Raw genomic sequence first — 10,655 nt, 5'->3', positions numbered from 1 at the left:
TATTCAAATATCTATATTTTGACATTAATAATTTTACTGAGGCTTTATGTATTGATTTTAATTGTCGTTACTTCTGTATTTTAGCCCTGATGATGAAGCCTTGCTTTGAAACGTTGGCTGGAAATAAACTTGTAAGATACATCACCTTTCCGTCCATCCTATTGTAACTACGTATCCGGACTTTTCCAGAGTCAACACTTTCCCCTTATATATATAGATATATATATATAGATATATATATTAGTATATATATATATATATATATATTATATATCTATTTATTTAGTGCCGACGGTTTGTATCAGCTGGAAAATGTATGAAGCTGATACGAAACGTCGGCGCTAAATAAATGGATAAAGACAGAGCACGTCTCCATACTTCAATATAATATATGTATATATATATATATATATATATATGATATATATATATATATATATCTATATATATATATTATATATATATATATATATATATATATATATATATATATATAAATATATATTATATATATATATATATATAGATATGAGTCTTGGTTTTACTTCAACCCAGGAAACCTTACATTTAGACCCAAAAACTGGTGAAAGGCAAGCTTTGTACGTTTATGACCCATAAGATTTCAATATTCAAACAAGTTATTTATAATTCCATCCTGATGGGATATACAAAACAACTTTGTATTTTATTGAAGCGATCCCCTCTCTGAGGGGAATCATCAAAATTCCAGCTCAGTTCATCAGGTTTTCATATCAGATCAATCCAGAATTGGATGAAAAACATCAAGGACATGATCACATTTGGAATCACTGATATTCAACAAAGCACTCATGCTTCAAGTTTGTTCGGTTATTTTTGAAATAAAATAACTCGTTTGTGTGCATTGGCTCTGTTTGAAGTGAGGGGATTCGAGAGCGTTATATTGTTTGCTGTTGCCGAGGGTCGATTCATAGCTTCAGATACTATATATTTTCTCTCTCTTTTTGTTTTCATTTTCTGCAAAAAAAAACTTATTGAGATAGCTATTTGTCTGTCTGTCCGTCCATATTCTTTCTGTCTGCTCTCAGATCTAAAGTCCTTCTGAGGCTAGAGGGCCGTAAATTGGTATGTTGATCATCCACCCTCCAACCATCAAACATACTAAATGGCAGCCCTCTAGCCTCAGTAGTTTTTATTTTATCTAAGGTTAAAGTTAGCCACGATCATGCATCTGGCAATTCTGTAGAACAATGTAGTACAGTGTCTAGTGATTCGTACCGAAAAGAACAATATGCATGTTATTTTATGTAGAGTAATTTTTTAATATCTATCAACAGAAGATAATCTGTGTTTGACCTTTCAGTAGGTGCATATCTACGCAAAAGCGAACATAAAGTAATTACATTTCACATTAATATTCAACATAAAAAAAAGAGAAGAAGATACTAAAGAGATTAGACAACCGTCGAGGAGACCTAAACAAACTTAAGGAGTATGTTAAAACTCTAGAGTAGTACAACGAAAAGGCAGACATAGATTATTACTGGGAAGCCTTTCATGAGGAATATACAGAAAAACGCTCCAAATATATTCCATTAAAGCAAATGCTAATAAATGGCAACCCTCAGCCTAAGTGGTTCAACAGAGAAATTAGAAATAAAATAAGAGAAAGAGACAGATTGCACAGATCAATGAACCCACACCCAACACCAGAAGAAGCAAGCAGGCATAAAGAACTCTAGTGAATAGTGGATAAAATAGTAAGAAATGCAAAGATGAATGAGGATAAGAGAGTTACACCAGTTTGTAAGGAAAAACCAAAAGAATAGCATAGGTCCCCTAAGGGATAATAGAGGTAACCTGGTGAACTCAGACTTGGAAAAAGCAGAATTATTGAATAAGTTAATTTATTAGTGTTTGCACAATTGAAGACACTACCTCAATCCCTGAACCGCTATTAAATATGAAGGGGCAGAACCAATTGACAAAATAATATTTACAGAAGAAGATATTAAAAACAAAATAGAAAAACTAAACAAGTTCAAATCTCCTGGTCTGGATGGGATGCACCCAAGAGAAATTAAACAGTTAAAAGAGGAGATAGTTCCTCACCTATATAAACTCTAATGCAAAACTGCAGAACAACTAAAGGCACGCAAAGAGTGGAAACTAGTAATGTGCCCCAGTTTACAAAAAAGGTCCAAGAGAAGAGTCAGGAAATTATAGACCAATAATGTCTAACGTCGGTCGTTTCCAAGATTTTTAAGTCCATAATTGCAGATCACATAGATAGAAACAACTTATTGTTAAACAGTCAACACGGCTTCAGAAAAAACAGATCCTGCCTATCAAACCTCTTGACAAAAGTTAGAGCTTTAGGAATTGTAGGAGAAATAGCAGACTGGATCGAAGACTGGCAAACTGACAGGAAAGACAGAGTCGTAATAAACAGTGAAGAATCAGAATGGGCAGATGTGACAAGCGAGTTTCTCAGGGTTCTATCCTTGGCCCGCACTTATTTTTCTTTTTTTATATTAATGACACTGATGTAGATTAACTAGCAGGATAGCCAAATTTGCAGAAGACGCCAAACATGGTGTAAATGCAGCAGACCCAGAGATAGTAAAAAGTTTAAGAAATGATCTAATGAAAATAGGAGAGTGGTCAAAAAGATGGCAAATGCCTTTTAATTTGGATAAGCGTAGTGTCCCAAATAGGAACAAACAAACAACCTTCATGGAAACTACATGCTGCTTAGGAATGACGTAAATATTGTAAAAGAAGACGATGACCTTGGAGTCATCATTACCAAGGACTTCAAATCCAGAAAAAAAATGCTTAAAAGCTGAAAACGAAAGCCAAACAAGAAATAATGGATGGAAACTAGAACTGAAGAGATACAACGCATCTCATTGTGGGAACTTCTTTACATACAGGATATGGAATAAACTCCCACCAGTAAAACCTGCTCCTAGAGATAAGTGAGCACACGATATCTCCTCAGATGGACTAACAAGTCTTTGAGACATCCTAATCTTTGTAACCTCTTGTAACTCTCTCTCTCTCTCTCTCTCTCTCTCTCTCTCTCTCTCTTCCTGTTAAATAGTTTCTTCAATTACATTACCCATCATTTTTGACATTTCACCACTAATAATCACCCCTATTCCCAATGAGGCTGAACTTGGACTTAAAGGGCATCAGGAGTGACACCATTCATCTCAGAAACCTCAAAAGCTATGACTTAGACACTTATATCTGTATTTTTTACTATTTTTATATGTCACCACCTCTCCACCTCCTCTCCCTATCGGGGCTGAACTTAAACTCAAAGGACATCAGGAGGATCACTATTCATCTCAGCGACCTTGAAAACTATATAATAAACACTAATATCTGTCGAATTTGATAATCATTTTTTACAGGAACCATGATATTAATACAGTGTCATCTTCATAATTATGTAAGAGTTCCACCTTCATATTTGTAAAAATTAAAAGCCCATCGTCATGCAGGTCAGCTCAGATCGTAAGAGTTTAGGCTCTATTCTATTCCTGTTCTTTGAGCAGACTACTAAGGAAGCCTGTTTTGTTTTAGATTATATCTAGTCTTTTTATTTACTTTTAATTTTGCTTAATATTGATTATCTCATTATTTAGTAGTGTAACACTGAAAACCATTGAATACTATTTCTTATGAATGCAAGTTTCTTCATCTTTGAAAGTTGCCAACTCGTGTCGATGGGAAAAGTGAGAAATCAGAATGTTTCATAATTCGTCAAAGAAGAGAGGAAAGTGGATAAAAAAAAAAAAGCTTCTTTTTTCTTCGTAATTTTGTCATAGATACAGAGTCTGAAAACTTCGTTTGAGATTTTCAGACTTCGATAACAAAATGTATCTCATAAGATTTATTTGCTTATGTTTTTTTGGCTTTTGAAAACGAATAACTATAAGCAAATATTATTGTTTATAAGCTGTATCATTTACAACAAGTGAAAGTTGAGAGAGAATAAAAATCCACATCATGAACACCATATTCTTTGGATGCCTAATTTCAAGGCAGTGGCCCCTTTGATGAGCTTCTTTATTTTGAATAGGGTTCGTCTTCTGAATATAAAGGTAATAATGATAACAATAATTAATAATAATCATATGCTATTCTTCCTATTCCAGGATACGTCAGGGTTTGATTAGAAAGATGATTTGGACTCTCTCTCTGTCTGTCTGTCTGTCTGTCTGTCTCTCTCTCTCTCTCTCTCTCTCTCTCTCTCTCTCTCTCTCTCTCTCTCTCTCTCTCTCTCTCTCTCCGGAAGATGTGGAAAAAATCTTTTTTTACCGTAATTTACAAGATAACTAATACACAAATCAGCTCTCGCGGTTCAACTCTCTCTCTCTCTCTCTCTCTCTCTCTCTCTCTCTTCTCTAAGCTTGCAGATAAGAGGATGCGAGGGTTCGGGGAAAATAGAAAAAAACCACGATTACATTATCTCCATCATTCTTCGCCGAAACAAAGACGATGTCTTTGTTATCACAATAAAAAGAAAGAAAAAACTTTACCTTCGAAATAATGATAAAAGATCTATTATGAACCTGCAAAGATGAATAGTCTTCGGTCATGGTGATTATAAATGATGGCAGCCTTAATTGATACGTGTTGAGTAAAGTTCTATGTCGTCTATTGAAGAGACTTTATAGAACATTCTTCATCTTCTAGTTAAGCTTTTAAGTAATTTTTAATCCTTTTTTATTGTTATTGCAGTGGAAATGGACAATAACAAGAACGTTCAAAACTTTATCGAAAAACTGGATGACACGGCAAAGTTGAGAATTGATTCTTTCGTCTTTAATGGATTCTTTGTGCTTGAAGAATCACAAAATATGGTATTGAATCTTCCTTCTAAGAACAAATTCAAAGCGGAAGTCAATAAAAGAAAACAGCATATTTTTTTACACGTTAAAGCTTCCTGTTTGTCTGGTAGTACGATAGGGAATTTTGACCATTTTTCCCAAAATACCAATTTCGCTTTACTCCGTAAATGGGGAGAGTGTCGTCTGTGAACCTCATGTGGTGCACTGTAGTCGGTAATTGAGGTCCTTTACAGCGTCCATTCGGCACCTAGCTACAACCCCTTCCGTTCCTTTGACTGTACCTCCTTTCATATTCTCTTTCTTCCATCTTACTTTCCTGAGACCTCTCCTAACACTTGATTCATAGTGCACCTAAGAGGTTTTCCTCCTGTTACGCCTTTCAAACCTTTTACTGTCAATTCCCCCACGATGAATGATCTCATGTGTCCCAGAGCTTCGCCTTTGGCCTAAATTCTATATTAAAGTGAATTCTATAAATTTTGCTTCATTTCTTCATATAACTCATATTCTTTTATGTTCAGTGTAATGTGAACCTCTTTTCACATTACAAACTAAGGGGAAATGGCCACCTTTTCAGCTTAAGTTCCCTCAATAGTCAGCTTTTCTATTTTTTACAAGTTTAGCGTTAAATTGACTGATTATAGAGACTGTTGTCGCAAAGTCTGGAAGTGACAGGAAAGTCCTTTATGTACCATCGAAGCTGGATAAAAGGTACAGACAGCACTGTAATATCTGGTTTAAAGGTTCTTAACACACACACACACACACACACACACACACACACACATATATATATATATATATATATATATATATATATATATAGATATATATATATATATATATATAGATATATATATATATATATATATATATATATATATATATATATATATATATATATATATATATATATATATATATATATATATCTATATATATATAATATATATATAATATCTATATATAATATATATATATATGATTATATATATATATATATATATATATATATATATATATATATATATATATATATATATATATATATATATATATATATATATATATAGTATTATATATATATATATATATATATATATATATATATATATATATTTATATATATATATGTATGAATGTATGTATATATATATATATATATATATATATTATATATATATATATATATATATATATATATATATATATATATATATATATATATATAAGTGTGTCTGTGTCTGTGTGTAATTGTGCATATCATCTAACAAATTATGTAGTTCGTAGAATTTTTATCATAGTTTTAAATACAGTATAATTCTGTTTGCATTCTACAGCTATTGTGTTTTCCACAGAGGCCTTATGATCGTATTGCAGACGTCATGGGCATGAAGACGACGACAGTACATTCACTTTTACAGCGAAGCATGGGAACAGCACCATTTGGAACAGACAATTACCCGTCAACGACACATGGTAACCCGACACCCACACCAAGAGCCTTTGATCATTTTCAGCACTCTGGTTTAAAACTTTGGTGGACTGACTTCCACCATTATCAATTAATGATACAGGTCCAACTTTTAACCAAAGTGTTTTAATGGGCCTTTTATACTTGAGATACGCACACACATATTAGTCCATGAGCCAGGCCAAAAAAAGGTACCACCTGTACTGAGTAAACTTAACCCCCATTTCTAGATACCCCCATGTCTGTAGTTTATGAAAATCCTTGTTAACATTATCAACTGCATAGCTTTTGGTCAGTGTAGCCCATTGATTCCAAATAATCACAAGAATTTTTAAGGTCTCATTGAAAACAATCTTTTGACTGTGTACAGATTATTTTTTAATGCAGATTTCTGAAATTTTATCAGATTGTACACATATCATATGCAAACCACTAGTGCAAATATTATTGTCCTAAGTTTATTACAAGGTCAGATTTTGATATCTGAAAATAACTAAAATGAAGAATTTTTTTTTGTATATAAACTTAATTACGTTTAACTTTATGACCATACAATAAAACAAATCAGAATTCTAATGATCTAGGATACTGCACACATGTCCAAGGAACGCATTGATATATAATATTTTGTTTTGGGATACATGAGTATTTGTATAATCAAGCTAATTTACAAATACAATGAAATATTAAAAGTCGTATAATCCTATCCTACGCGACTATTTTCTATTCATACGCAGCTCAAACTTTTTTATCAAAAAGCAAATAATCTTGTCTCCTAAAAGTTTATGCAAGCAATATTCTCATGGCATTAGTTACAAAATAAAAAAAAATTACTTAGAAACTAAAAACCATCTCGTATTTAAACAGAACATAAATTTTAATATCTATCCCTATAAACCGTATAATATTGCAATAAAAATTATGGTGGTCTGAATTATTTAACAGAAAAATTAGTTCATATGATAAAAACACTCGCCATATTAACCCAATTATCACCAAAACTACAATTATTATAAGGATTATATAAACCATTATTAATCATCATATTCGTCGTCACACAAGTCCTGCAATTCTGTACTAGGTTCCCTATCTTTCCCTTGATTATTGCAAGTTTGAAGTTTGCACATATCTGTACATTTCAAGCCATTGATAAGGCAAGTACAATCTGATGACTTGCAGGAACGTGCACACCTGCATGCTAGTAGCTGTAGTACTGCCTTGGTGCAGGAGGTCCTTGTAGCCATTTGATGGCAAAATAAGGTACCATTATCTATTTCCCAGCCTGACTCTGTTGGATTTGGTAGAACAGGATAACGCTGCAAACACTGTCTCCAAATTGCAGATTGGAAGTTAGCCCTTTGTACATGCATGAAAAGGGAGTCCTGGCATGGTGGTAAACTGCTTGACTCTATTTCTCCCCGCTTAGCACAGAAGAGTTGATGGCGAAGTGAGTTCACTGACGTTGTTTTTGTAGCACTATTGTACATGACATGCTGCAGGTGATTATCTGCAGTTTTTCAAATAGGTCCGATGAAACAGTTGCATTGCGGCCGAGTTCACAATATGTAGCTTGATATGTCTTGTTTGATTTCATTTGGTTAAATGCATTGATTTTTCCTCTTCCTGCGAAGGCGCTGACAGTGTCGCAACCAGTGAATGCATGCATGCCAATTAAAGCCTCACATACTGCTGTTCAAGTGCCTCACTAAACGTTTTTTTTTAATGTAAATAAACTGATGTTCGGGTTTTTTTTCCCACATTTCATATACAGTGTACAAGGGATCAAGCTGATACCTAATGCTATAACCAAGACATCTGAATCCTCTGCATTGATAACCACATTCTTGATCTCAGACTCAGCTGCATGTAAGGCATGCAGGAGAATGCGAGTGTCTGCTTCTTCCTGGAGACACTCCAAATTAGTTTCAACTTCTGATAATTCTTTAGTTAGTTTGTAGCATTTTTCTTCGCATGTCACATAGAGTACGGTATCATTTAAGCTTTCTCTCAGAGGAGCTTTTTGCCACTCATTTACCAAGAATTTGGATGAGGTTTTTTCTTGCTTGATGCACAACAAAGAATTTTTCTCCATTGTTGAATTGTGTGGCCTGGAGCTATAATTGCTTAGCTGTATGCCCATTCCTTCCTTCACCTCTCCTTTGCCTTTCAAGATCCTTGATGGACTTATCACGATACACATCGAATACTATATCAATGCGTTGGCTTCCGCTGCCTTCGTGGATAACCTGAGAAAGGACAGAAACAGCCAATTCTGCAAAGGTCTTATCTGTAGGTTTCATTTTCTGAATTAAATCCCCATTCGTTCCATCAATTATGGTTGCTCTATCTACAGGAATAAACCTCTGTTCGTGTGAATCATCTTCATAAGTTCTTTTGGCCAAGACACTTTTGTTTAGTTTTTCTAATTGATCCATCCCCATATGCTAAGGACCATGGCAGGGTCCCAAAGGATGTGACAATACCTCTTTCATGTCTAACTCCCTCTTTTTCTGCTACAAGAATCATATGAGCAAATAATTTTCTGTCAGCATTAAGAACAATATCCTTTGATGATCCAACTTTATGAATTGTCCTTGTATGCATCAGAAAATGTCTTCAGCTTGAGCTTTTTCATTCTTCCATGGAACTGTTGCTTAGAAAGATCCCCTTCAATACGCTCACGCTTGAATGTTTCATATGCTGCTTCTCCTACTTTTTCTGCTTTAAGGAGATCTTTTGCAACATCTGGTGTGCAACTTTTTGAGTTTTTCTTGAAGCCCATATGCATGTTTAACAAGTTCATTTTTAGACATACTGTCAGGGTATAACAGCAGTCTACCATTAGTATTAGACACAATGTGTAAACTCTCACCAAATTCAGCTTCAAGTTTACGACGAAGATGTTTCCTTGTACTTTTTCTCACACTATCTTTGCCTAAGGATGTCAATGATGATTCTATTCGTGATACAAGATATGTCATTTCTACAATTTGTGGCTTTGGAATTATATCATTTCGAATATATGTATACAGCTCCTCATGTGCCAGCCTTTCTGCATTACAATATGCATCTTCTTCAACACAGTGTGCCTCTTCCATATCAGTACCTTTGCTTTCACCATTTTCTCACAATTTTATTACTTTTAGCCACCTTCCAGGTATAAGCTTTCTAACATGTTGAATGATAATGTCCTTCTGAAGCAATTAAGTCTGTACTAAGAATTGCAAGCATTTTTCATCCATTTTTACTAAAGCAGCCCTCCTGAGAGTGTCATCTGCGCGAAACTCCTGGCATCGGACCAGGTTTTCTCTAGTTCCTGATCCACTTTCCTTGTAGTTTGTTTCTCCTTCCACAAATGATGCATTCTTCACTGCTATAAACACTTAAACTACTTGGTTTGCCACGAATGGATCGCCGAGAATCATTTGAGGATAATTCTATTTCATTATCACTTTGTTGAGATTGTATAGAATTTAAACTTCTTTTCATTGTGAAGTAACTATGGCACTTTCTATGATAAAGAACTGGAGGTATTTCATCATCTTTCACACCTTCAGCCAACTCTAAAATACCAACATGTTGCCTGATTTTGGCTGCATTGAGAAGAGTCTGCCATGAGCTGATGTTCCTTGGAGATACAAGGGCTGACCTATCAGTAGTACAATGAATCATACAGCTATTGCGAATTCTTTTCTTTGGGATGGGACAGCCTTCATCTTCAGCAGTTTGGGCCATGTTGGACTAGAAGAGTATGTTTTCTACTTTTTTTATTTATCTGCAAATGAAGAATATACATATCTCAGAAGATCATATACATGACCAAATGGGAAGTACTGAATTCAAGTCAGTTCATAACTCAATTGACGAAACTGCAGGAAATTGACTATTAATATATGTAAATGATTTTTGTAAGTCATTTACACGATAATATTTGTCAACCTTACTTTATATAAACATTCCATGGCTGCCAGTAATTTATAGCACTTTATATGAGTCTGTAGGCCTAAATATCACTAGACTAAAACATGATGGAAACGAACTTTCCACAACAATCAATGGACTGCTTGAAAAATTTCAGTATCCTTAATTGCTTCCCTTCTGACGAAGTATTAGCTATGTGTGAACAGAAAGAATTAATCCACGTTCGGATAGGGTTTGCTCGACTCGTACCGATTTAGTGTAAATTGTAAATTAGCTTGATTATACACAGAAGCATGCATTCTACATCAGGTTATTGTATATCATTATGTTCCCTAGACATGTGGGCAGTATCCAAAATCATTAAAACTCTTACTTGTTCAATTGCATGGTCATACCGTTAAACTTAATTACGTAGA

The sequence above is a fragment of the Macrobrachium nipponense genome, chromosome 38, assembly GCF_015104395.2.
Source record: "Macrobrachium nipponense isolate FS-2020 chromosome 38, ASM1510439v2, whole genome shotgun sequence".
Classification (NCBI taxonomy): domain Eukaryota; kingdom Metazoa; phylum Arthropoda; class Malacostraca; order Decapoda; family Palaemonidae; genus Macrobrachium; species Macrobrachium nipponense.
This window is presented reverse-complemented; position numbering follows the sequence as displayed.